This window comes from Triticum aestivum, chromosome 7A, assembly GCF_018294505.1.
Source record: "Triticum aestivum cultivar Chinese Spring chromosome 7A, IWGSC CS RefSeq v2.1, whole genome shotgun sequence".
In the NCBI taxonomy this organism is placed as follows: Eukaryota; Viridiplantae; Streptophyta; class Magnoliopsida; order Poales; family Poaceae; genus Triticum; species Triticum aestivum.
This window is the reverse complement of record NC_057812.1, coordinates 508,068,542-508,074,541: the sequence shown is the minus strand read 5'-3', so window position 1 is coordinate 508,074,541 and position 6,000 is coordinate 508,068,542.

The window sequence follows — 6,000 nt, the reverse complement described above, 5'->3', positions numbered from 1 at the left end:
TACGTTCCGCTATATCGGCTAAGGTAGCACTGGGAGAACTACTGCGATTGTGCCCCGGTTCTGCTGGGCTAAGCACCTCAGTAGAGAAAGCTAAAACTGACTGTCATGATAAGGCGAGAGACTGGTCGCTGTTCGAGAGGTTTCGAGTCCCTAAAGGCTTATGCCTCTTAGAGCGAGGAGTCGTCCCTATCCGGCTTAAGGCGTGTATCGCTCCCCGAATTCGGCCTTCCGAATACTAGGGGCTTCGCCGAAATTTAAAATTATAGAATTCTATGGCTAAGTGAGAGTGATAACGCATTATAGTCTGATTGCCTTGTTCGTTGTGCTGAGCACCTCCCTCGAAGGACCCAACAATGGGAACAAGAGTGCTCAGGTTTATCCCGAACACCCCAGCACTCGTGGCGTGGGGGCGGAAGCCGACGACTAGCCATCTCTCAGATTTGATAAGCAGCCGAACAGAAGGTAATATTTTAAATTCAAACAAGCGTTGCATAGCGCATATGAACAAGTTTTCATAAATACATGATTACATGAGCGAGTTTACTCGAATATTATATCTTTCGTACACTCGTCCGCTACGAGACAAGCACCCTTCAGGACACCCTCATAGTACATCTCGGGGTGGCGATGCTCCTTGCCCTCCGGCGGCCCTTCCTTAATCAGCTTCACGGCGTCCAGCTTGGCCCATTGCACCTTCACATGGGCAAAAGCCCGGCGTGCACCTTCGATGCAGACGGACCGATTGATGACTTCCAGCCGTGGGCAGGCATCCACAAGCCGCCTCACCAGGCCGAAGTAGTTGTTGGGAAGGGCGTCGACAGGCCACATCCGGACTATAAAGCCCTTCATGGCATGTTCGGCCGCCTTGTGCAGCTCGACCAGTTGCTTCAGCTGGTCGCTCAGAGGCATCGGGTGTTCGGTCCCAGTATACTAAGACCAGAACAGCTTCTCTGTTGAGCTTCCCTCCTCGGCCTGGTAAAACTGTGCGGGATCCGACACGCTGCGGGGCAAATCTGCAAATGCTCCTGGAGAGCTCCGGATTCGGGTAAGTAACAGGTAATTTACTTTCACATGCTTGCTTTGCATATAGAATGCCTTACCCGCCGCTATCTTCTTCATCGCATCAATCTCCTGGAGGGCCTTTTGGGCTTCGGCCTTGGCATTCTTTGCTCTCTCGAGGGCCACGGCAAGCTCGGACTCTTGCGTCTTCAAGTCAAGCTCCAACGCCTCGTGCTTCGTCACGAGAGCGTGGAGCTCTTGCTCCACCTCGCCCACCCGCGCCTCATGGCTTTCCAGCTCGATGCGCTCCTTGGCCACTTTGTTTTCGGCCTCGGATAGCGCTTGCTTCAGGGTCGCCACCTCGGTCATGGCCCCTGGCAAATTTACGATGATCCTATCATTTTGCAATCGCAGTCTTTTTATACATATCCATAGACTAGGTACTACTTACCTTTGTTCTCCTCGAGCTGCCTCTTGGCAAGGCCGATCTCATCCTTGGACCATTTAAGGTCCTACTTCAGTGTGGCAGAGGCCAGCAGCGAAGCCTACATACACATATTAACATACTTATATTAGACTCCTGCGATATTGTTTGATCCTCCGTTCGGCTTTTCTCTGTGAACACCGAACAGAGCATCAGGGGCTACTGTCTATGCGGTAATATTTTCCCCATATTTCAAAAACTTACCTCAAAGCCTGTTAGAAGGCTGGCACAGGCTTCAGCCAGTCCGCTCTTGGCGGACTGAACCTTCTGGACCACCACACTCATAATAGTGCGGTGCTCTTCGTCGATGGAAGCGCTGCGAAGCGCTCCCAGCTGACTGTTCGGTGCCTCTGGATGGACAAAGGTCATAGGCACAGGTGTCTTGCCCCTTTTGGAAGGAGGCCACCTGCCTGAGTCCGGAACCGCTGGAGGTTCCGGTGCGGCGCTCGGCTGAGGGCCAAACTCGGAGCCCTTGGGAGCCTTGCTCCCTCTGCTCCCGGAATCCGGAAGGTCGCCTTGAGGCGCCTCCGGGACTATCTCCCCTCGACCTGGTGCCTCTTGAGACAATACCTCGGCATTGTCTGTAGGGAAAGGGAGGTGGCGGTCGGAAGTGGATCGCTATCCATATCCGACGAGCCCAGGGAGCTGTCCGAAGATACGTCAATACGGGCTCATGGTGGTCTGCATAATCATAATTTGGTGTTAGGAGAAGCAGTGTGACAAAGGTATGCTATAAGTTATTCTGGCATTCGAATACTTATGACTTCGCCAGGGGCTTGGACCTGAGCAGCCACTCGTCTTCGCCTTCGGCGGCGGTGGTGGAGTAGTCCGGAAGGAGAGTCCTTCCCTTCTTGGACCCTTCGGCCCCCCTGGTTGGGGTGGCCTTCCTTTTCTTGTCTCCCCCGACTGGAGGGGGAGCATCTTCATCTTCCTCCTCGTCTTTGGGGGAGGAGTGCATCGCGGAGTTATCGGACAATGTGTCCAATAACACCTGGCGTCGGGAACTCTTTCGGGTTCCCTTGGCCTTCTTGGTCTTCTCCGGCACCTGGTAAGGAGCCGGAGTTAGCATCTCCGTCAGGAGAGCATCCGCAGTGTCTTTGGGCAGAGGGTCCAGACAGTTAATCTGCCCCGACGTCTCCACCCAGTCCTGTCAAAGGCATGGAGCTCAGACCCAGCACATGGTTAAGCTAGGGGAAATAAATATCCTACCGGATGTATAGAACTCGCCGAATGCGCTCGGCGCTTCGCGCTTAGCGCGCGGTCCTCGGTGAGAGAGGGAGGGACCTCGACGCCCTTGAACAGCACCTTCCAGGCGTCCTTGTGCGTCGTGTCGAAGAGCTCGCTCAGAGTCTGGTGCTGGCCCGGGTCGAACTCCCACAAGTTGAAGTCCGGTTGTTGGCACGGGAGGATCCGGCGGATGAGCATGACCTGGACTATGTTGACAAGCTTGAGCTTCTTGCCTGCCATATTCCGGGTACATTTCTGGAATCTGTCCAGCTCTACCGATGAACCCCATGACAGGCCCTTCTCTTTCCAGGAGGTGAGCCGCATGGGGATTCCAGATCGAAACTTGGGGGCGGCCACCCATTTGGCGTCGCGCGGCTCGGTGATGTAGAACCACGCCGATTGCCACCCCTTTATGGTCTCCACGAAGGAGCCTTCAAGCCATATAACGTTGGGCACCTTGCCCACCATGGCTCCGCCGCATTTTGCTTGTTGGCCACCCACCACCTTCGGCTTGATATTGAAGGTCTTTAACCACAGGTCGAAGTGGGGCCGGATGCGGAGGAAAGCCTCGCACACGACGATGAATGCCGAAATGTTGAGGACGAAGTTCGGGGCCAGATCATGGAAGTCTAGCCCATAGTAGAACATGAGACCATAGACGAATGGATGGAGGGGAAACCCCAGTCCGCGGACGAAGTGGTGGAGGAAGAATACCCTCTCATGAGGTTCAGGGGTAGGAACGATCTGCCCCGCAGCGGGCAGCCGATGCGCGATATTCGCGGCCAAGTATCCGGCTCCGCGCAGCTTCTTGATGTGTCCCTCCGTGACGGAGGAAGCCATCCATTTGCCTCTCACTCCGGACATGATTGGAGAAGGTTGAGGGGAAGGATGTGGGCTTGGGCGTTGGAGCTCGAGTGCGCAAGAGTGGATGAGCAAGGAGGAAGAAGGCGTGGGTAGAAAAAAGGTTAAACCTTGTCCCTTTATAAGGGCGGCCGAAACTATGCGCCCCCACTAGCCTGGTAAAACTCGCTTATCCCCCAAGCGCCGTAATCGATGGCGCGGTTGGGTTACCCATGCCCGTATTGATAAGAATCCCGTAATAAGGGGGACACGATCTCTGCTTTGACAAGACGTGTCAAAAAAATGCCTCGCGTTATGTGCGGGGCTAGTTAAAGGAAACGGTTCGGATAATCACCGGGCCATGGCATAATGTCATGTTGCCAAAACAAGTCAGTAGATTAGATTTGTGGAAATATTATTCTCTCTACGGTGGTATGTGGAACTTATTTTGCAGGGTCGGACACTATCCTTGTATTCAAATTCTTCCGTGGTGTATTCGGAGGAGGAACCCGCCTTGTAATGCCGAAGACAATACTGCGCGCCGGACTCATCGTCATTGAAGCCTGGTTCAGGGGCTACTGAGGGAGTCCTGGATTAGGGGGTCTCCGGACAGCCGGACTGTTAGACTATGAAGATACAAGATTGAAGATTTCGTCTCGTGTCCGGATGGGACTCTATTTGGCGTGGAAGGCAAGCAAGGCAATACGGATATATATATCTCCTCCTTTGTAACCGACCTTGTGTAACCCTAGCCCCCTCCGGTGTCTATATAAACCGGAGGGTTTTAGTCCGTAGGACAACATACAATCATACCATAGGCTAGCTTCTAGGGTTTAGCCTCTCTGATCTCGTTGTAGATCAACTCTTGTAATACTCATATCATCAAGAATAAATCAGGCAGGCCGTAGGGTTTTACCTCTATCAAGAGGGACCGAACCTGGGTAAAACATCGTGTCCCCTGCTTCCTGTTATCATCCGCCTTAGACGCACAGTTCGGGACCCCCTACCCGAGATCCGCTGGTTTTGACACCGACACCCCACACCCTCCTCTGTCCGCCACCCAGCCAGAGCCTCTTCCCCGACGATGTCGTCCATAGCAACACCTCGATGTCCCTCATCCACCATACCTGATGAGGATCCGTCGTTGATCTGGTCGTCCCGTCGGTTCAACCACCCCGTCCTCCACCTCCAAGGAGCTGCCCCGATGTTCCCCTCGTCTTTCGTGCCACCTCCATTCCCACACCGCCGTCTTCACCTACACCACCAGAAGAGCATCATCATCACCATTTCCTCGGATGAAGTTGCGGCCTAATCGGTGCCACCAAAGAGGTTGTACACTAATCGCTGGATTTTCTTCTTGATTCGATCTCACGGTGCTGCCAGTGCTCGGTCCCGAGCCGACACGGCGCGGCTCCATCCACGGCGGCGTCACCGGCCACTCCCTCCACGACGTCGCTCCCTCGGGGGCGGCGTCCACAGCAGTAGGAGCTGCTGCTGCTTTAGCTCTCACTCGCGCTGCTGCTCTGCTCTTGCTCTCGGTCCCCTGCCTGGTCTGCTCTTGCTCTTGCTCGCGCTGCTGCTCTCGCTCTTGCTCTTGCTTTCTATGCTGCTCCGATTTTGCTACACTTCAGTCGAGTGAATCGACTTTTGGGTCAGTCAATTTTTAGGGGGTGGGGGGGCTCGCCGGATTAAGGAAGAACCTGCTGCAGCGGGAAGGCGGGCTCGCCGGAGAGGTACCCCACTATCTATCTTAGGGTTTAGGGTGGGGGCGGTGGTCGCCGACGGTGGTGGGGCGGTGGCGTGGGGATCATCGGAGAAAAAGCTTGGCATGGGGGGGCTACAGGGATGGCCGAGGCGGCGGTGGACCGGGGGGGGAGTTTTTGGGGTGGGCAGGGCGGCGCACCGCCGGTTGCGGGCGGCGGGGGCGGCTGTTTGGCCGGTGGTGGCTGGCGGCTCAGGGGGTGGAGGTTGAAGATGAATTGCAGGCCCTTGATTTCGTATCCAACGGCTGCAAAATCGACTGACCAGAGATGAAAAAGTCAGTCGACTGACATGTAGCCTCACCTCTAGTGCGTTCAGTTTTGACAGTAAAATTCAGTTCGACAGCAAAATTCAGTTTCGACAGTTAAGTTCAGTTTCGACAGTTAAATTCATTTTCGACAGTTAAGTTCAGAGATGAGCGGCTGATGTATACATCTAGCACTTTGTGGTTATGTATTTTACGTCATCTACTGGAGATGCTATTAGAATTCCACTCAGGTTAACATTGTCTCTCTTGTCCTGCTTCAGCCTCGGCGCCGTACAACTCACCGGAGCTGCTCCAACGACGAAACCCTCCATCACAGCGGAGCAGTACCTCGGGCTCCATCTCCATAAGCCTAAGATCTTCTTCCCCTCCTCCGACAGCCAAGTCAGCCGGAGCATCCTCACCGGCCAACCCAATCACACTG